This window comes from Mustela nigripes, chromosome 17 (genome assembly GCF_022355385.1).
Source record: "Mustela nigripes isolate SB6536 chromosome 17, MUSNIG.SB6536, whole genome shotgun sequence".
NCBI classification, from domain to species: Eukaryota; Metazoa; Chordata; class Mammalia; order Carnivora; family Mustelidae; genus Mustela; species Mustela nigripes.
Window position 1 is genome coordinate 49,324,642 of NC_081573.1, and position 23,205 is coordinate 49,347,846.

Sequence of the window (23,205 nt, forward strand, 5' to 3'; positions counted from 1 at the left end):
CCCTCCGTGCGAGTCCGCAGGCACAGCTGGGACGGCGGCTCATGAGGTCACCATGCGGACAGCACCTTCTGGACACCCGCCATGTCCATGACCTGCAGAAGAGGACGGGCCAGCAGGACCCCTAGCCTGCTGCACGACAGGGTTTGCAGGGCCACTGGAGGGTGACAGCAGGACCCTCCCAAGGCACGTAAGTAGAAAAGTTGGCCCTGGCTCTCAGATTTTTGCTTTCCATGGGTCCCAGTGAATCTTTGCTGGGATTAGGGTTGTGAAGCCCCCACCCTCAGCCCCAAGAAAAGCAGGACATCAGGACTGTGTGCTTCTCCCCACCTCCTGCTCCGACCTTGCTCTGCAGCCCTATGTACACCGTGGAATTTCCAGGACTTGTAAGTAATAAACCTTTTAAAAACCTTTTCCAGGTTTCCTGGTGGTTACTGCTGAAGGCATCTTGAGATCACAGTAAGAACCACAGGGGCCAGTCCGGCCACATCACCAGTTATCAACAGGCTGAGACTGCCATTAACCACGACCTCACGGCATAAAGCATCATTCATGAACAGGGCCCCCGTGGGCAAACATGCAGCATTTGGTCTCTCTTATCGTAACTGTGACAGCATACGGAGCACAAAAGAGCAAACGATGCCCTGCAACTAGGATAATAGTATTTTTTAAAGAGATTGTATTTATTTATTTGACAAACAGATCACAAGGAGGCAGAGAGGCAGATGGGGGGTAGGGAGCAGGCTCCCCCGCTGAGCAGAGAGCCCGATGCGGGACTCAATCCCAGGACCCTGGGACCACGACCCAAGCCAAAGGCAGAGGCTTTAACCCACTGAGCCACCCAGGTGCCCCAAGGGATAATAATATTTAAGGAAAACTAGAGCTATTTGAAAAAGGTGTGCTTCTAGATTACAGACATATCGATCCCCTATGATTTCTCCATTTATTATTAATTTCTACCTTACATAATAATAAGCATATACTTGCTTAGGAATAAAAATAATGTCTCCCAAAGAATCTTTCTACTCTTGCTGCTCATTTCCTGCTAGCAAAGACAGCGCTTTGCATGTGAGAGAATAATCATTTTGCACAGCAATGAATGTGGGACATACTACCCTCCCACAAAGGAGGAAGGAAAGGGGAAATCACAGAATGTGACAGTGGTAGCTTCCTGGATCAGGCTCCCAAGGCTGCTGTTAAGGTTCACGAGGAGTTAATTCCTCCATATCATTTTCTGCATCTTTATGCTGGCAAGGTTACTGACATCACATGACTTCCTGTGTCTCTTCTGTAAGCCTTCCTCGGGCTTACAAAGTAACATTCCATCACCACACCCGCATCTAGCCAACTGAGAAGAGCGGCTTCCGTAGAACGCGCTCAGGGTTATGCAAAATAGAAATGACCTGCTTGGGAATAAAATGCCCCTTGCCCCTGTCTCACTCTTTCAGGTGTTCTAGGCGCAGATCACTGCTGACCACAGGAAGTAAGGGAGGAAATAGAATTACCGCTCATCAACAGAGGGAAATGAACGACTGATGTACATCAGAATACAAACGATGCTTGAAGACATCATGCTGAACAAAAAAGGCTTGACACACAGAAAATAGAATTCAGTTTCTTTGATATTTTAGGAAAGTCACAACTAACTTATAGTGACAGAAAGCAAATCAGTTTTTGCTTAGTCCTGAGGTTTCAGGGTAGGGGTACCTGCAAATGGGCCAGGTGAACTGTAGGGGATGATAAAAAATATTCTGTCTTAGAGGAGGTGATGGTTGCATGGGTGTCTGTATTTGTCAAAACTCATTGAACTGTAAGTTTAAAATGAGTACATTTCATTGGCATGTAAGTATACATCCATAAAATGGAGTTTCAAAAAGCCACATCTTTGAGGTGGGCTCAAGGCACAGCATTGCTTCTCATCCATATAATTTAACTGCAGGAGAATAAAATCTTGAGAAAAGAAAGACAGAAAGCAAAGGACAGGCCACTTGAATGGATGCCCTCATCTACATTCTGAGTGAAAATTAATCAGAATCAATTTAACATGTCAGATAAATGGCACACATATCATCTAAGTGCAAACAAAAAATCATCCCAGAAGTTTCAACTTGATAGGAATACTTGAAATTATGTTTCTCTTTGGTTTTTAGGCTATGAGTCGATATTTTTTTCCTGATAGTTTGCACATGTGCATAAGCACCATCAGATTATCACATGAATAAAACATTACAAGAAAAAAATGATGCACTTAACTTACAGAATTATTACATCACAGACCTCATGAAACTATCTGAAAGTTTCTTTCAAGAAGCAAAATTACAAGCAAATCTACCCATAAGCTGTCATCCTAACACATCCCCTAAAAGGAAAACATTTTTTTCCCCTGGTGGTTTCTATTTAAATAAAAATTTATTTAAATTTAGTTAATTAGCATATACGGTCTTATTAGTTTCAGAGGTAGAGTTCAGTGATTCATCAGTCCTATATCATGCCCAGTGCTCACCGTATCACGTAAAAGGAAAACATTCTTGACATAGCTTTAAAAGTCAGTGAAGATTTGGTCCTACTCCTTTCCAATCCATGCTGTGCTTTTAACTCCCTGTTTGTACCATTCAGTTGACAGGTCTCATTTTTTCCAGTCATTCCTAAGATAATAAAAATCCTTCGTGAGTCAAATTATAAGCAGTTATTTGAGCAATTTAAATGTCTAGTCCTAGGTAAGAGTACAAATTGAAACTCTGCCCAAGGTGGGAGCTTCTGCCCACCGCTGAGTTCCAGTCTACTACAGGCTGAACACCTGGGGAATGGAGACCACGACCAGCCTCTTGTTTGCATTCCCACTCCGTGCCTATCCCCCGCTCTTCCACTGTTTCCTCGCCAGGAGGAAAGAGCCTCGATGGCTCTTCTGGTTTCAGAGTAGAGGAGGGAACTAGATACAGTGACGAAAGAGGTCTCAGTTGATGAACACTGTCAAAGAATTCATCAGTGGCTGACTGGGACTGGCCCTCTCATGTGGGGCAGAGGGTCCCTCTGATAGGAACTTCTAGTATTAATACTTCCTCCTTGGCCCCGCTATAAAACATGCCTCTTGACATTTGCCTCCCATGGCACACGAGTAACAGCTGGGAGAGTGAGTCATCCCTAGAGAAGAGATTTTAAATAGTGGCACATTTTTTCTTTATTCTTAGAAATACAAATTATAAGTGTATTTCTGCTACAAGGATTATACTTTTCCATTGTAGAATCTTTCAACTACATAAAAAGAAGGGGAGGAAATCTGCACATATCCTCACCACTTGTGATAGAGCGATGTTTCACGCTCTCATGTACTTCTTTTTGAGATTTCTTCTACGCACGTCTTGACATTCTGTACAAGTGAACATTATGCTTTTTTGTTTCACATAATTCACAAACATTTCCTCATGTTACTAAGTAATCTTGAGAAATGATATTTTAAGGCTGCATAATCTTCCATCATATGGAAAATATACTTGACTTAATTCTTGCAGCTCACAGGGTATTAATATGGAATACTATGTAACTTTAAAGAAGTCATAAACAGCATTTATTATGTTGCTATATTAAAAAAAAAGAGGGGGCGCCTGGGTGACTCAGTGGGTTAAGCCTCTGCCTTCAGCTCAGGTCATGATCCCAGGGTCCTGGGATGAGCCCTACACCGGGCTCCCTCCTCAGTGGGAAAACTGGTTCTCTCTCTCCCACTCCCCCTGCTGTGTTCCCTCTTTCACTGTCTCTCTCTCTCTGTCAAATAAATATACAAAATCTTAAAGAATAAAAAAGTAGAAGTAGAAGAATCAGCCTGCCCTACCGAGTAGAGTTCCAGAAATACCCAGAAGTGGAGCTAGCAGGTATTTTGCCTTGGGCACGAGTGGGGTGGTGGTGGGGGGGGGGGGAGATGCAGACAGGAACAAGAGGTGGAGCTAAAACAACAGAGAATAACTGAAACATTATTAAAAAGGTAATCCTTCGGGTCCCACCACAGCTTCTCCAACTTCATGCACTGAAAAGGGAGATGGTCAGGCCAACCACTACCGAAGTTTTCACCAAGTGCTAGCACACACTGTCTGAAGAGAGCTGGGATGTGGGGGTGGTTGTTCCCCTCTGCAGGAAGCCTCCCCACTCTGGCAGCAGGCACTCAGCCTGGACACTGCTCTGCTCTGGATCCACCTAAAAAGCAGCTCTGGAAAGCCCAAGCACACAGAGCTTTCTGTTAGGCTGTCTATTTCATTCAACACAGAAGGCCCACAAGGGTCCACCACACTTGAAGAAAACCAAGAGCTTAAGCCAGTGAGGAAGAATGAAGTAGGTAAGGTTAATTTTTCAGCACTTAGTGGGTGGTAAGTGACTGAAACCCCACGGCAAACTGGCTTATTCAACAAACTGATAAGCACACAAACAAACAAATATGGGTCAGTTCACTAGAGCTCCCATATCAAAGCACCACAGATTGGGTGGCTTAACCAACAGAAAAAATTTTTTTTCAGGGTTCTGGAAGTTAGAGGCCTAAGAATAAGGTGTCAGCATGGTGGGTTCCTTTTGAGGCTTCTCTCTTTGGCTTGAAGAGCCCGAGCACAGTCTTTTCCCGACGTCCTCGCTTGTTCTACTCTCTACACGTGTCTGTGGCTTCTTCTCCTCTTCTCCTAGGGACACAAGTCATAATGGGCGAGGGTCTACCCTCGTGACCTCATTTTAACTTACCCACCTCTTTAAAGACCTTATCTCCAAACACTCTCACGTTCTGAAATACTGGGGGTCAGGACTTCAACACAGAAATTGGGCAGGGACAAAACTCAAGCCTGTAACATCGATCTGCTCCATTAACGGCCAATGCTGGGTCGCCCATAGCATGAGGCACAGTCACGTTCGTGACTGAACCACAGTTGGCCTCAGGAGCAGCTTTTCCTACTTTCTGAGGATTGTATTAGATCTTAAATTTACAAGAGGCACACAGGTCATTTTAAAAGTAATGCAGCTTTATTAAAAAAAAATCAACTGATGTGTATATCAAACAATTCCAAAATTAAAATTCTATTTTTAATAATCCACATCCTTCGGCCACCACTTCTTGGCCAAACGATTTCATCATTCCTTTCACCTGTATTTATTATTCCTTGCACTGCAGACACAGTAGTTCTCATTCATGAAAATGGAGGCCACTGCAGACCGTGGACAGTTACCATCCACCAGTCCCTTGGTGCAGTATGACCTTTCTGTTGCCCTAAGGATGTGGAGGGAAGGATAAGGATGACGGTCCTTATCAGGACCTTCTCAGAGCTCCTGACCTCAGGGGAGACCTACATTTAAGTCCCACCTCTGGCTGGAAGTCATGTTTCGTTTTATTTCTTGCTGAGACTCATCCCTCCCTATAAAAGAAACCTGTGCTCGCAAATTCAGATCACATTTTACAACCAACCAAAAATGCATGTATCAATTATAATGATTGGTACCGATCCAGGAGATGGATATATTTAAGAAATCATGGTATCACTCCTAAGCAGCATCTGGGCACACATTTTAATATGTTTCTACAACATCTTGCTGTCTAAATTTGCTGTCTCTCTTTAATGGCTTTCATAATGACTGGCTTAGGCCATCTATACTCAAGTGGATTCCAAAGTGTTTCAGGGAACTAGGCAATCAAAATTGACCAATTTAAAAGATGTGAAGGGGCGCTATTGATTTTTTTAAATGCTATTTTTAAGGATTTTCTGACAGTTTTAGTGGTAGTTGGAAGAATGTCAAATTTACCCTTTAGTAGAAAAATTGATTATATGCAAGAGGGCAGAGCAATGTTGTTTTCTTAATCCCCAAACTTATCCCAAACAGTGTTTTCTTCTCATTCTTTCTTTTAACTGAAAGGAGTTCATTTAAGAAGGGGAAAAAATGAGTATGCATCGCTACATTCTCCTCTATATCTCCCTTACTTTAAGTGGCAAAAAAGAGAAAGTAAAATTCATACTGTTCGAAACCAAGTAGTTTCTGTAATAATGAGCAGACTACGTTAAGTAATTAAGTACAAGGTTTGATCTTTGTGACAGAGGGCTCTTGAAACAACACTCCGACTGCTTTCCTTTTGAGTTTAGGCTCCCATTAATTAGATCAAATATATGCTAGATACTAGAATATAGATATGAGAAAGAAAAAAAGAAAAATTCTTGTTTTCTAAAATAAAATACTATTTTTATGAAATGTAAGAAATTCATACGCTCATTAAATTTCATCACAAGTTCTAATAGTATAGGTAAGATCAAAATTCCATATTCTCTCCATTACTTGTCAGAACTATGTTGTAGAAGAACTGTATTACTTACAGATACTAAAAAGACAAATTGGCATTCTTTTAATAGAAATCACACCTTTATGTAGCTCAGTATACTTTCTTGTAGCTTCTGTGCATCTAACAAGATGTAATACTTATTTCTAAATATTACTCAATTGATATTAATATGTTATAATAGGTCTACCAGCAAACGGTGGGACACTGGACATTATGTGACCCTCATACTCCTTGTATACTCTTTCTGGGTTATTCCAAAATGGCAACATCCTCTGTAGTTTTGGGGACTGTATTTCCAGTTGCAAGGTCTTCAGAGTCAGCCACTCATCACAGTAAAAGTATCTTTTTATATTGGTGGGAGAACCACCAATGATGAATGGGTCCAGTACATCTGAGGCATTTCCCCCCAATTAAATGCAAGAACAGACTTGCTTGCAAAGTGAAGAATTTCAGGGAAGAAATATGGAAGATCATCTGCTCTAAATAAAAGAAATTCTGGTTGATTACCTGGTTCATGTAAAGATAATGGAATCTTGAATCTTTTTATGATTTCCTTAGATTTGAAGGTCAGAAATATTTCTGCTACCTGTGACTTACGCTAGTCATTACTAGAAATGTAAGGAGCCATTCCAGTTAGCTCATATATTTGTTTGACAATGCTATGCTGAAAATACATCCTCAAGAGATGATTTATTTTATTTTAAATTTAGAAACACTAGCGTTTTTTTTTTTTTTTAACATAAACTTCCTCTGCTAGAAAACTATGAGATGCACAGAAGAGCTGCAGAGACATTCAGACTTAGCTTCTGCCATTATTTTTTTTTCTCCCATTATTCTTAACATCTTACAGAACCATGGGACATTTGTCAAATCTAAGAAACTAATGTAGGAACATTACTGTTAACTACAGTTCTGATTTCATTCGGATTCCATGAATTTTTCCATGAAAGCCCAATTCCTGTTCCAAGATTCAATACAGGATATATCACATTGGATTTGGTTATCCTGTCTCTCCAGCTTCCTATGATCTACAACAGCTTCTTTCCCCTTCTCTCTCTCTCTTTTAATGACCTTCACGGTCTTAGGGAGTATTTCTGGGCATCCTGTAGAACGTCCCGCAGTCTGGGACAGTCTGATGTCTTCTCATGATTTGCCGGGGGTCACAGGCTTTGGGGAAGGCTACCGGAGAGGTGAAGTGCCCTTCCTTCATCACCTCATGTCAGGGGGAACAGGAAGTTGATGTGACATCATGAGGGATGTCGGACTTCATCACTCGGCAGGGTATGCCCCATTTCTCCACTCTTAAGTTATTCTTTTAACCCTTCCCTAATCTATTCTTTGGAAGCAAATCACAGAATCCAGCCCACATTGGGGGGGCTTGGACGTGAGGAGGACCAGTCCCAACTTCCAGGAGGGGCATTATCTGCATATATTACTTGGATATTTCAGTATGGAAGTTTTCTCTTGTGCATTCTTTATGCATATTAATATGACACATGTATATTTATTTTGTACTTTGGGTTTATAATCCAATACAATGCTATTTATTTTGTTGCTAACATTAATTCAGTTTTGGCCTTTGGAAAGTTTTTTGAAGGATTTATTTATTTTAGACAAAGAAAGAGAGAGAGAGTTCAAGCAGGAGAGGGGGAGAGGGAGAGAGAGAATCTCAAGCAGACTCCCTGTGGAGCTCAGAGCCTGGTGTTGGGCTTGATCCCAGGACTCTGAGATCATGATTTGAGCCAAAACCAAGAGTCGGCTGCTTAACTGATTGAGCCACCCCGGAAAGACCCTGCAACGTCTTTCAAGTTGGCTCCTGTATCCCACTGACGTAACTCCAGCCTTCTGTTTTTTGAACACTTCCTTAGTTTCTGGGACTCATGATCCCCCTGGCTGGTCTTGTATTTCCTGTGACCCATCAAGAGAATGTGCAGTGACTTCCTTCCAAAAGTAGACAATGGAAAGGGACTGCCAGAGTGGAGTAACTTTAAGTGATGAAATCTGTCAAACACTTTTTTAGCCACCAACCAACATCAACAACGACCAACACCAACATCAACAACGACAAGTAATTTATACCAGGTACCCTTGATCTGATGTGATGAAAATGGCACCCTATCTCTGTGCTCTTCCTCCCCAAAACACATAGCCCTCATCTAATCATAAGAAAAACATCAGATACATCCCAATGTAAAGCCATTCTACCAAGTAGTTAACCAGTATCTCCCCAAATTGTCAATGTCACCAAAAGTGAGGAAAGGCTGAGAAACTTACAGCCAAGAGTAGGCTGAGGAGAAATGACTACTCAAGGGAATATGGTAGCCTGGATGGGATGCTGGAAAAGAAAAGCACATTAAGTAAAAATGAAGGGAATCTGAATAAAATACGGACTTAGGTTAATCAAAGCATATTGACATTGGTTCATAACAAATGTAACATACTAACATTAGATGTTAGTGACAGAGAAACAGAGGGTGGGTTACATGGTGGTTAAATGGAGACTTCTTGTACTACGTTCACTATTTTTCCTTTCCTTTTTTTTTTTTTTTAAGGGAGAGAGGGACATAGGGAGGGGGAGAGGGAGAAAGAGAGACAATCTTAAGCAGGCTCCATGCTGGGCGTGGAGCCCGATACAGAGTTCGATCTCACAACCCTGAGATCATGACCTGAGCAGGCACCAAGAGTTGGATGCTTAACTGACTGAGCCATCCAGGAGCCCCACTTTTTCCCTATTTCTAAAATTGTTCTAAAAATACATTTTATTAAAAAATAGGTATGCAATAAATACAACTGACTTGGGAGCAAAAACTGAAGAACTCTGACATTTTATCCCTGGAAACGATCGACTCTGCATTCATTAATCAGAAGATAAATGGGTCCGAGTGTCAGAGGATAGCTTACATGTGAATGTACCGCTGAAGTCTCTCTCCAAGTTTGAATGTAGCTAAAAGTTTATCCTAAGGAAATTCAGAATTCTCTAAGAATAGAACTCAATTCCATTAATTTGCTTATTTTTTTAGTTTTACAAAAAATGATATTTGAATACGTAATACAGGCACAGGCACGACGGGGTAAGAATGAAATGCAAAAGTGTTTGCTCCCTCATCCCTAAGAGATGCTTTATGAAGAGAAGGGGACAAAAGTTCCCAGGAGTCAAGTAAGTGCCAGATACAATAGAATGTTCCATAGCCCTTGGGGGGGCCTTGGAGCAAAAATGAGATCTTGCAATTAAGAAAAAGCTGCAAAGTAAAGCTGCATTTCTAGGTGAAGACCACAATTCCCAGCGAGAATAATTATGATACCATTATTCTTATTAAATGTCCCAATTACTGTGTCTTGGAGACTTTATACTGGACATTAAATAGGAACAAGATGGTTATTCCCATGAAGCCAGATTGGTTAAAGTCCAGCCATTCTGATGAGGCAGGGTTAGGTTTATGTCAGTATGTTTAGGTACTCTGCAGATGGCAAGGAACATAGTGTCTTTTGAAGTGTTCCATATTTGAGCTGTCCACAGATTTGAAAAGGGGCTTGCTGCCATTTTGTCACCACAGCCCACAACTGAGATAGCAGACCAACTGCCTGGGACAAGGGCACTAGTGGAGAAGGGGAGGGGGCTGCCCAGGACGTCCCCTTCCCCAGCCAGCTCCTGCTGTACTAATGCTGCCGGGGGCTTGAAGAACTCTGGGATGCGCTCCAAAGCACAGGTGACCCCAATGCCCCAGGCCAGGTGACAGGCAACGAAGCAGACTTGCACTGTCTGGAGCAGAGGAGAAAATGCTGGAACTGGCGCATCTCAGCGTGAGTAGGTCCAGCTGTCAGAGCACAGTCCCAGGAGGACCGGCAGGATGACAAGCTTCACCGTCCTCAGGCCCGGGAGCCCCCAGGAATGTTCTCCAGCTCCTGTCTCCCTGACATCCTCCATGGAAAGGAGGCAGAGCAGCAGCCCACTCTGTCCCCAGAGAGAGCAGGAGCTGCCCTGATCCGAGGAAGGGGCATGGGTGACCTCATGCCAAGAGGCCTGTTCCATTGCTCGTTGCACAATCCAGTCCCTTCAAGGGTGGCAGAGCCACCGCCACAGGAAGGCGGCTGGAAGGGCCTGGAAGGGAGCATGAGGACAGGAGGTGTGTGTAGGTGAATGGGGCGACCTGCAGAGCACTAGGAATTATTGGGGGGGGGGTGCTCAACAACAAAGCCCACCCAGAAGCCCTCCCTCTGGACCCACACCTGCTCCTACATCCCATCTCTGTCTCTCTTTCACAGCAGACTCAGCGACACACCGAGTGTCTTCGCCAGATGACGGAGTGAGTCACCGCTGCTTGGCTGCCATTCCCCAAAACAGGCTTCTCTATTCAACTCCCTTCTGTTTTAGGTTCTGGGCTGCCAGGAACCACAGAGACTCTCCGCTCAATTTTGAGGGCCCCGTTTTCTCAGGAAAACTGCTCCCCTGTTAACCACTTCCTCTGTCAGCTAAATGTTAGCTGGCGCATTCCTGTCAGAAAAACTGCCTTCATCCTAAAACCCAATCCCCAACAATGTGTGCTACTTCCTGAGTGGCTATGACGGTCTGGGTCCCCTGGGGCTCGCCCCCTCATGCCCAACACGTTCGGATGATTTCACTGTCCTGGGTACGCGGGTTTCCACTCCACATGGCACCACCTTGGAAAAAATGTCCCTATTTCTACACAATCACTACAATACATCAAAACCTCCCGATCATAATAGGGGAGCTCGTATTCTTACTTGAAGAATGAGGATTTGAGGGAAATAGAATCCGCCCCGTTGAGGAACAACAGACACAACTTCAAACACAAGCACCCACATTCTCCACAAAATCTTTAGTGACTGTGACAAGGGATTGTCCCAACCCCCTGTGGTTCTCAGACTGGAGCCCTTTGGTGGCTTCTCTCAGTTCATTTCTCTCTCTTCTCCTCACCTCCCTGCTAATTTTAAATTATTTGCAGTGGCTTAAGGGCTTCTGTACTGAGTTGTCCAAACACCGCAGCCCAACTGTGTTACAGACTGGCAGGTGTGATGCAGACCCAGAGCCCAGAGTGCTCTGGAAGAAAGCAGGCCCTTTGCCTTTGAGAAGAATGGTGGTTGTAAACAGACGGTCCTTGCATCCTTTATGCTCCCGATACAGCCTTCAGGAGAAACACCTCTTAGGGACCAAGATACAAAGAAACATTCGAAAGGTCTGGCAGTAATAAGTGCCTTCCCCGGGTGCTTGGGGAAAGGCTATTTTCCTTCCTGCCTTTCCCGGAGAACTGTGTCCCTTTAGCCTTACTGTGCACTTGAACATGCCTTTGATTAAGAGATACAAAGAGAATGTCAAGGTTTGCCAAACACCCTCTATCTTTCTAAAATGTAATTGGGAAAGTGGTATATAGTGACGAAAATGTCCTAAAAAAAAAAAAGAGAAAGAAAAAAGGACTATCCAATTGTTCACAGCTAAGTCGTTCATTTTTCACTTATTTCAAAAGAATTAGGAAGAATGGGTAGATAAAAGAAGTCACCTATTCAGTCAAAATTGGTTCTGTAGCAAGACAAAAATCAAAATAGCAATGACTGCATGTAAATTAAAATGTAAAGAGAAACATCTACTCCCTCTTAAAGTTACTTTGTGATTCTTTTGTGACTTTTAAGGTATGTTAATAACATAAAACACTTCCATGTCTCTACTTAGCTTTGCTAATGAAGCAGACCATGTCCACAGAGCAGAAAATACTTCAGCAAGGCGCAGGAATTCAGTGGAAAAAATCACCAATTTGTCTCTTTACAAATGTATTTGGCATATTTTGCTAATGCAAAGAAATAAATATCTGCTAAAATATCTGTTTACTCAAGATGGATGAGATCTTTTGCTTTGTGTTGTTATTTTTTTTTTTTAACCTAATATTGGCAATTTGTGTAAAAGGGTTTTCAAACACATCCAGCGTCTTCAGAAAACCAAAGAGCTGGCTCCTGGATTTTTTCTCCCTTCTTGTCAGAAGCATCTAGAATTACAACATCAGTTATGTTGACAGTTTTAGGCCAAAATTCATTGGAATGACTCTAATTTGAAACTAAATGATTTTCTTTATTATTATTTTTTTTAATGGCACAGAAAGGTCGTTTACTTCCCTTTTTCTGATTCTAGTTCACTGTTCATATTTTACATATTAGACCTCTGGTCTTTATGGGAAGAAACAGAAAAATCCCGAAGGAAAGTGTTTACCACATAATTGCTGAGCAAAACCAGCTGACTGAGAAGGGGGCATGTCCTGAATGTGCTGGGAAGATATTTGCTCCTTTTCTTACTGTAACTTCAGCATTGTATAAAAATGCTATTTTTATGACTGTGAACAAGCCTCTCCGTAACTCATTCAGGCAGTTTTAAGGGCTATTTTGTATGTAGCAGCATTTTTTTTTTTCATTTTAATAAGTATGTTTCTATAGTTCTGTATTTCAACAAAATGCCTCGTTTCTATATTCTTACTCGTACCTTAGTTTTCTACCAACCGCCTATTTAGAGTCAAGTTAAAAATGAAGCTGAAGGGAAGGAGAAACTCATTTTAAATATATTCGTAAAAATGGCAAGGTCAAGAGGTAAATGTTATTTTAAAATATCATGTAATGCAGAGTACTGCTCCTTTTTATCTTTAGGTCTAAAAATATACGATCCGTGTAGTTGCTGCTGATTGAGAGTTTTGAAAAACAGGTGGAGAGGCCAAGAGGTGGGACCAGTTGATAAATCACCTGATGTATCAAGGGACCACAGTTTTCTACCAAAGGAGAGCAGAGCTAAATATTTACAATTGCTCAAAGTTCCCAGCGTAGCAGCTGCCAGCCATAGCTTGCTTCAAGAGCGATAGCTACTAAGGGTTTAGTGAATGAATAACATGCTTCGTTCACAAGGATAGATTATTTATTTCTTTAAAAGATTTTATTTATTTGACAGACAGAGATCGCAACTAGGCAGAGAAGCAGGCAGAGAGGGAAAAGCAGGCTCCCCGCTGAGCAGAGAGCCTGATGCAGGGATTCGGGACTTGATCCCAGGACCCTGGGATCACGACCTGAGCCAAAGGCAGAGGCTTTCACCCACAGAGCCACCCAGGTGCCCCAAGGATATTTTATTTTTATTTCTTTAGCAAAATCCTAACATTCTCCCTCTCTTACACCATCCTTTCCAACTTGGTGGCCCGATGAGTAGGAAAGCAGTGCCGTTAACTGGAGCATGAGAGGAAAAAGGGATGCACAGGAGAACGAGGTGCTTACCACTGCGGGCACAGAGAAGGTAAAATCCCTGTGAGTAAAGCTTGTGATACATTCAAGCATGAGCTGGTGGTTCTCAGTGCAACATGGCTAAAGCGGGAAAGCAAAGCAATGAAGCACATACAATTCTATAGTAATGGATCATAGGGGTAATGATCTCGATGTGAATATGCAAGTACCACAGCTTTTAACACTATTCTGCGGATCTGTTTCCCCACACTGAGCCCTACGCCTGTGCACACGGGACATAAGGGCACACGGGACATAAGGGCCCTCTGCCAAAATCGACCCTTCACCCCCACCAAGGACCCACTTCCGGCATGAGTCCACGACCTATCCCCCTGGCAGCTGTGATATGTACAGGATATTCACTGGACACAAAATGCATATCTGGACCCGCAAGATTGCAGACACATTTTCGTCTCCCATGTGCAAATCCTCACGGACCATCCGTAGAACCTCCCTATTTAAAGTAAATAGTATCACACGGTCTTAGATCTCCAAGTGCCATTTGAAGTGACATTTAAATTATGGATGAATGGATGATATTTAAAAAAAAAAAAAAAAAAGCAGCACCCTATAGATTAGAGGCAAGAAGTCTAGGTGGAGGGAACCGCCTGGGAGGAAGCCCGGAGGCATGGAAGCACTTGGCGTGTTCAAAGAACTGAAAGGGGCCAGCACAGATGGGGTGGGGGGGAGCTGAGCACACATGGGAAACAGCTTGTGCTGGACGGGCAAGCAAGCTCCTAGTCATGCAGATCTGGGATCTCGTGAACTGTAACCAAGATAAAAATAAATGTTTCATCTGTGTTTTAAGATTTACTTATTTGAGAGAGAGAGAGCGAGCGCACAAATGACGGGAGCAGAGGTAGAGGGAATAAGGAAGCACCCCACTGAGCAGGGAGCCCAACGCGGGGCTCGATCCCAGGTTCTGGGATCATGACCCGAGTGGAAGGCAGATGCTTAACTGACTAAGCCACCCAAGAACCCCTCATCTGTATTTCTTTAAAATGCAATTCTGAAGATGAAGATTTAAAAAAAAAAAATGAGAGTGAGGTGACTCTAATAAAAGTTATCAACACCCTGGAGTCACGAAAGGAAGGAATAATTTCTCGTTTTTTTTTACAAGGACCGACCCAAGCTACCTGGGATATACATTTCCGACCTGGGCTGCTGAAGCTAGACTTCGTTAGGAAGCACACTCTGACTCTCTACTAGTCATTCCCACAGGTGTTCAGTAGAACGAAGTTAACTGGAAATTCTGAAAAGAATTCCAAAGCCAGATTTTGTTCAATATGTGCTGAGTATAAAGAAAAAAAAAAAAAAAAAAAAAAACCTCAGATCAACATGGAAACATTATGTTATCCATGAATAATTATATAATTTATTTGGCTACTACCCTCTTTTTTTTTTCTTTTCCCTCCTGAACTACCTGACAGCACTAGAGCTTCAGGGGACATAATTAGGTCATTGCTGCTCCTAGAAACTTGACAACAATAAATCTGTCTTGGTTCTTGTTTGCTTATTATAAAATACTGTTTCTTTTTATACATTTTCCATTAAAATAATTATGAAGACTTAATATTTAAGAACATAAAATGGGCTATTTATTCCCTTAGGCATAGGAGATTAATTTGATGACTTTATTTTGGATTTTATTTCCAGCTGAGGTTTTATACCTGGATGTTGAAAGCCCATAATCTGGCTGACAGCAAACGAGGAATGGATAAAGTCAGGGAAATCTTCAACCATGTTTCGAAGGGTCCTGTGGGATGTGAATTCTTAATTTTGGACTGACCCAATTGGTCTTTACTGGACCTATACCAAAAGTCCTATTAATGTGGCCTTATTTCAAGGAACCATTTATTGCCTAAAATAATTCCTATTACCTCTGAAGAGAAAGGAGCCCATTCAAATGCTCTTGTAATTCTGAAAGATCTGGACGCACTTTTTAACTATTTTGAAATTGTATAGTAAGCAAAAGTTGCCAAAGTAGTTACGGAGCCTTCCTGAGTACCCGTCACCCAGCTTCCTCCCACAGTAACATACAAACATAACATATTGTCAGAAATTTGATGGTGCTACAATAGTACTACTCAGAGACAGACTTTATTTGGATTTTAATAGCTTCTACATGCAGTGTGTGTGTGTGTGTGTGTGTGTATGTTGTGTTGGGGGTGGGGTGAGGATCTGGTATCTTTTAAGGAAGGATTTTACTCAGGGAGTTTTCAAAAAAGATAGCTGCTATAAGCAAGCTAATTAGACATCCACTGCTAACAATCTTGACCTCAATTAGGTGAAGGATTCCTAATTAAATCGTTACAGGCTTTTGTGTTAAATGGTAATTGAACGCCTAAAAGTTCTTCACAATTATATCATATTAACAAGAATGTATTTGCATTTTTAATGCTTTATTGATTTCCAATTCAGGACAGGGCTGTTAGTTTTATCTTACCCTACCGTTGAAAGCTTTACAAATTGTTCTTTAGGGTTGACAAGCTCAGGGAACAGGTTAAAAAAACAACAAAGTTTGTGACCCACTCAGGGTTTCTCAGAGTGCTGAGTTTTGCTGCTCCCTCCCACAATTAACGCCATCTATTTAAATGTAAATCTGTGGCTAGGAAGGCAGGGGACAGGTGACACTGGAGATAGGGGACTTAGGCCACTCCCCTTTCCTTACCATTTTTTATAGTACACACCGGGATTTCTCTTATTCAGTTGAGTTGGCTTGACTAATTTGGTTGTACACATGAAAACCTTAGGTTTCAGTACATTTCATATTTATTTATTTAACATAAATTTGTGGTCAATAATGATTATCTATGTTCACTCGGACATAGAGCATTAATTCCTCTAATAAATATTTACCCAAATCTGTTAACAATACTGTATTTGTTTTTATTTATGGACTCATCCTTTGTACTGGCTTTGACCAGTCCATTAGAAAAAAACAAACTTGTACAAGATGGACAAAGCGAGATTTTTAGAAAATCAACGTCTACTTACTTTACGATCAACCATGGGTCTGAATTGATTTTTTGGACATGAGTTTAATTGGTCATTTAAAAGGACGGGATTAATCTGAGAAGGCCTACATGGGTTTATAGATGGAAATCAATTGTAAAGAAGATGGATAGGAGTCTGTCTCAAATTCAGATTATTTTCTCCAGCAGTCATTGGTGGTATAGTCTCATTTTTTAATGTCAAAACCAATTTCAGAACAACGTATTTTGCCAAAATGGATCTCTTTTCCCAAATGATCGGCCATGCTCCAGCTTCTACTATCTTCCTTCATGCTGTGTTACGCATTCCTCCTCGGTTTCAGGGTCTTTTCAACTTGGTTTTAGGAAGGGTATTTTCAGAGATTACTCAATCCAGTGGTGCCTTCTGTATTCCTTAGTGTATGTCCCTCACTCTTATATGAGATTTGTCATCTATTATAAGCTTAGGAAGCACAGTAGTGAAAATCAGATGCCCACACACTAGAATACATTAACAAATGTAAACAAGACATTTTTCTTCATCTTTTTCTGTTAATGTCTCCTGGGAGTCTGTTAGAGGATGGAGGCTGCATTAAAACAATGAGAGATTTTTTTTTAGAAAGGAGTATTTTTGCAAATACGTCTTGGAGAAAATATCTGTTTGAAATCAGCAATTGTTCCTACCTAATGTGATAGGTGAGCACACCTTCATCACCAAGCACAAAGGTCATGCTAACTTTTCTGCTGCCAGCCAGGAAATAATGAAGACAGACAGGATGTAATAGTTAAATTAAAAGTTTGCTCTGGGGTACATATTTCAAGTTCCTGATATTATTTAGGTGAATACCAAATCATATTTTCAAACTTTTCAGTTATGATTAAAAATACAAAACAAGGGGCACCTGGGTGGCTCAGTGGGTTAAGCCTCTGCCTTCAGCTCAGGTCATGATCTTGGGGTCCTGGGATTGAGCCCCACATCGGGCTCTCTGCTCAGCCGGGAGCCTGCTTCCCCTTCTCTCTCTGCCTCTCTGCCTACTTGTGATCTCTCTCTTTCTCTCTATCAAATAAATTAATTAAAAAAAATACTAAACAAGGGGCATCTGGGTGGCTCAGTGGGTTAAAGCCTCTGCCTTCAGCTCAGGTCATGATCTCAGTGTCCTGAGATTGAGCCCCACATCAGGCTCTCTGTTCAGCAGGGAGCCTGCTTCCTCCTCTCTCTCTGCCTGCCTCTCCACCTACTTGTGATCTCTGTCAAATAAATAAATAAAACCTTTTAAAAAAATACAAAACAATTACTCAGATATAATTGGAAGCGAACAATAACAGATCAGCCAACATAATTCCACCAGAAGCATATCATAGCAAAAGGGTTTAGAGAATGCTGTTAATGCAGGATTGATCCTACCTCTTGTCTTCCACAGCACAACGAAGGTGATGGGCTAGATTGTTTAAGTTTTCACACACTTCATTTCTGTTTCACAGTATCAGATGTACTAGTATCCCTATAGAAATTCAAGCCCACGAAAAATACTTTAAAATATTTTATTCTGATAATAAAGTATTAATCTACAAAAAATCAATATTCCTATTGGTATGTTCACGTTGCTCTGGTCTGTTCTTTGAAATCACTTATAGAGTAAAATTTCCTCAAAAAATCCTTACTGGGGCGCCTGGCTGGCTCAGTGGGTTAAGCCGCTGCCTTCAGCTCAGGTCATGATCTCGGGGTCCTGGGATCGAGTCCCACATGGGGCTCTCTGCTCAGCAGGGAGCCTGCTTCCCTCTCTCTCTCTCTGCCTGCCTCTCTGTCTACTTGTGATCTCTGTCTGTCAAATAAACAAATAAAATCTTTAAAAAAAAAATCCTTACTATGCTATGCATTCATCTTTATTAGAAATGGCTCATTTTAATAATCCTATGTTCCTGTTCATGGAGTCACAGAACAAGATCAAAATACTTCAGACATAATATAGCTGAACTCACCATAATGGGGTTATGACACACATGTTAATTATTTTAGCAATTTCCACAACACGAGCTTACACATATTTTCCAAGTATTTTGCATTTTGCCATTTTTAGTAATATATGCATGAGCAGTTACTACTAGAAGTTTCGCATCGTAATTTTCAATTCGGTGACTTTATATCGTATGGTCGATCCAAATTGGAGCATCACCAAAATGTGCCAGGATCTGTGTATAAGCATCCTCCGATCTGCTTACTGGCCTGCCCTTTTTTTTTTTTTTGGCTCTGTTCATATAGAAGGACTCCCAAGAACCACTTGTACCATTCTTGCGGCCTTAAATGTCATCCCATCGTAAACTTCAGGTTGTGCAGTATTCCTTCGGGGTAAAGTCTGGACTGAACTACAGCCTTTATCCTGTGTGACATCTCTTCCGTGTTTTCCAACTCTCTAACTCCCTAGACGACACCTGCATAATTTCTCCAGACCTTTTAGCCCCGATGTTACTTCTGTTTATATTTAATCTTTTTTTTTTTTCCAACTCATCCATTTAGTTTTTCATTTCCATGATAGATTTTTCAATCTATTTTTTTCAAATTCCACTACTGGCTATTTACTCAAAGCAAACAAAAACACTAATTCAAAAAGATACATGCACCCTTGTGTTCACTGCGGCATTATTTACAGTAGCCAGGATATGGAAGCTAGCCAAGTGTCCATTCATAGATGAATGGATAAGGGAGATGTGATGCGTGCGTGTGTGCACACACACGTGCACCCACACACACACCCTCAAATATTACACAACCATAAAAAAGAATCTCGCCATTGGTGAGAATGTGCATAGACCTAGAGGATATTACACTATGTGAGATAAGTCCGAGAAAGACATATACCATATGGTTTCAGGTATACTTGGAACGTAAAAAACAGAACAAATGAATAAGCAAACCAAAAAGACAGTATCAGACCTACGAATACAGAAAACAAACTGGAACATGCCAGAAGAGAAGGGGGAGGTGGGATGGGCACAATGGGTGAAGATGGGTGGGAGATACAGGCTTCCAGTTTGGAACGAATAAATCATGGGAATAGAGGGTACAGCAAAGGGAAGATATTGGATGGTATTGGAAGTGATGTGCGGTGACAGATGGTAGCTACGGTTCAGGTGTATGTAGTTTAATACACAGAGTGGCTGAATCATGATGTTGTACACCTGAAACTAATGTAACATTGTCAGCTATACTCAAACAAACAAAAAATTCTTTTTTTAGAAATTTAAAAATTTAGAAATTTCCTTTCTAAGTTCACCTTTTCCAAATGTGCTTTATCTCTTAAAAATCTTTTTAGTGGTTGCCCTGGAGTTCATAATATCCATTCACAACTAATTTAAATATTTTCAAACAATACTAGACTGCTTCGTGGATAGTGCAGATACCTTATAAAGGGTTATTCCCCATTCCTCCTGGTATTCATGTCACTTGTCCACACTGACCTATATTCATAAGAATATGACGAGATTTTGTTTTACTTGATTCTTTTCCCAATGCTTTCCCTTTCTTTTGGTAGATCTCAGTTTTTTTCTTTCTTTCGGTATTTATTGCAGCACATGTTTGCCCACAATGTATTCTCTATTTTAGTTTGTCTAAGGAAGTCTTTATTTCTTTCACTCTTGAAGGCTGATTTCACTGGATACAGAATTCTAAGTTGGTGTATTTTGTTGTTCTTTCAATAGTTAAAATATTTCACTCTATTCTCTTTTTGCTTGCATGGTTTCAGATAAAAAGTCTACTGTAATTATTATCCTCATTCCTCTAGAATAGCCCCCAGCTTCTGTTAAGGTTTTACCTGTGCCTCAGGTTTTATGCAGTTTCTTTCTTGTGTTTTGATCCACTCTTAGACACTGATAAATACTTGTTCCCAATAATTCCATAATCTGTAGTTCTTGGGATCTGATGATATATATATATATACATACATGTATATATATATTTTTTTTTTCTGACAACTCTTACTAATATGACTTTTTCTCTTTCATGTCTTGTAATTCTGAATTATGAGCTCATCCTTGGTAGATCTACCTGGGAAAATCAACCTCTCAACTTAGCTGATGAAGTGTCTTTTTTTTTAAACTATGTTATTATTTTCTGCAAGGTAGCAGGTGCAATATTGGCTGTGGATAAATTTAAATTTATTTCTCAGCCTCAGTTTTTCCCAATTACAGCAGTATTATGAATTCAAACCCCAAAGACATATGAGGGCATGCCTGTGCTTGTAAATATTTAAGCAATTTTTTAAAAATTTACAGTCTGGCCTGAAACAGGCAAAGTCCTTTGCTTGCTTTTTAAGAGGGTAATAACTGGAAATATCTGTTAGAGTGATTATCAGTGTCACAGTGGAATTATTAGTGATGATTTAGTAAGGCATAGTGCGGTGATACACTCAACAAAACGTCATCTGGTTACAATAAATCAACATAGTCAAGAGTTAGTGAATTAAACATTGTGTTTGCTATAGTCACTTAAAACCAGAGGCTTTAAACCATTTAGAGGAACTTGTACCAGGCCCTGTACTGGCCTTATAAGCTAAGTGTTTAAAAAAAAAAAAAAAAAAAAAAAAAAAGGACTTAAAAATTAATTACCACTATATAAATATTTTATTTCTTCTGAGCATTATGTCAATATTACAATGTAAAAATCCCTTGAACATGAGTTTGGTTCATGAGTTTCTAATGCTGTAAATTATCTGCTATTCTGAGACCCTTTCACCCATCAAGAAAACTGGGCTCTCTTAAAACAATGCTTAATTCTTGATTCTTCCTCCAAATCCACCCACCTCAAACCTACACCCTACCCTGTCCCCCGCCGAGCTCACCTCTTACAGGAAATGACAGCTCTCCCAGAGTTGCTCAGACCAAAATCTTGGGATCGTCTCGATTCCCCCCTCTCTCTCTTGCTCCTCCAGCAAATCCTGAAAGCTCTACCTTTAAAGTGTATCTAGAATCCAAATAGCTCATGGTTGTCATAACCAGGTAACTGATCTATGTGCTTCTACCCTTTCCCATAATAAAGTCTACTCCACAGAACCACAGAGTGAGCTTTTATTATTCATTCAGGACACAGCACTTTATTTACCAAGTCAGACCACATCATACCCCGCTCATAACCCTCCGATGACTTCTCATCTCACTCAGAATAAAATTCAAAGTTCTAACGCAACATGCCTCAAGACCCTAGGTGATGTGGCCAGAAAGCAGAGTGTCTTGTGTCTCAGTTAATTTAACTCCCTTCTCCAACGTCTGTTCGGCAAAGAGATGGTCTCTGACCAGGGGACATAAAACTATAGCACATCTCCCATTACTCTAACCCCACTCTGTTGTAATATGCTTTCTTTTTATCCACAGAACTACTAACATAGTATTCCCACACACTACCTGATGTTTACTTATTATTTGTTAATAATTGGTCTCCGTTGAGCTTGCTCCGATTCCTACAGGAGACAGATCACTGGCCAGGAACAAAGTAGGCACCTTATCAATATTTGTTCATTCATTGAAAAATATTTGGTTCACTATATTTAGTGTTCAGAATAAAATGTCGAGCCAAATGTCCATGTGTTCAATATATTATTAAATAGATAGCAAGGAAAAATGTATGTTGGTTTTACAAAGGGTGCGTAAACAGAACCTCTCATCTGCTCTAGGGAGCTGTGAGTCACTTCTCGGAAGAACTGACATCTGTACGGATACGGGTGTGTGATAGGTGTCTGATTGACAAGGGCATTTCAGGTGGTGGGATCAGCCTATGCAAAGGCCCTGTGGCAGGAGGGAGCAAGGCCTACATATATTAACTGAGAGAAGCCCAAGGTGCCTGTTGAACACAGAAAAAGGGGAGACTGAGAGTAAGACTGAAATTATGGGCAGAGCACAGAACTCTGGGCAGATCTTGGTAAAAAAAAAAAGTGTTCTTTATCTTTGGGCAAGTGAGCAGTCAGTGCAGTCTGCAGTAGGTGGAATCAGGTGACCCAGTTTCCATCATAAGATGACAATTATGCCTCCAGGGCAGGAAATGCAGAGACTTTCACAATCATGTGCAATATGAACTAGGAGATGGTAACAGACTGTGTGGGGATAGCTTCCTAGAGATACTTGGGGGTTAAACGGGCATTGCCTGGCGATCAATTAGACTCAGAGAAAATAGCTAAGTATTGAAAACACACCGTCGGGGTGCCTGGGTGGCTCAGTAGGTTAAGCCTCTGCCTTTGGCTCGGGTCATGGTCCCAGGGTCCTGGGATGGAGCCCCGCATCGGGCTCTCTGCTTGGCGGGGTGTCTGAATCCCCTTCTCCTTCTGCCTGCCTCTCTGCCTACTTGTGATTTCTCTGTCAAATAAATAAATAAATAAATAAATGAATAAAATCTTTAAAGAAAAAAAAAAAAAAAAAGAAAACACATCCTTGATGAATGGCTTGCTCAGGTAGAAGGAGAGTTGGTGGTACTCCTGATTTGGGAGGGGAAAGAAAGTAGATATGAATGCGGACTGGCACGCTTCAGCAGTGATAGAAACTGCATTCTCTGTCCTCCAAATTCTGCAAATGACACGGTAAGCGAGTTGCTCATTTTAAAACTGTCCTCACGCCTGTGACTGCATCTTAACTGCGGCAGAGTCCCAAAGTGTCCCGGCCCGTAACTTCAATCCGTCCCTGATGACCTTTGTTTTC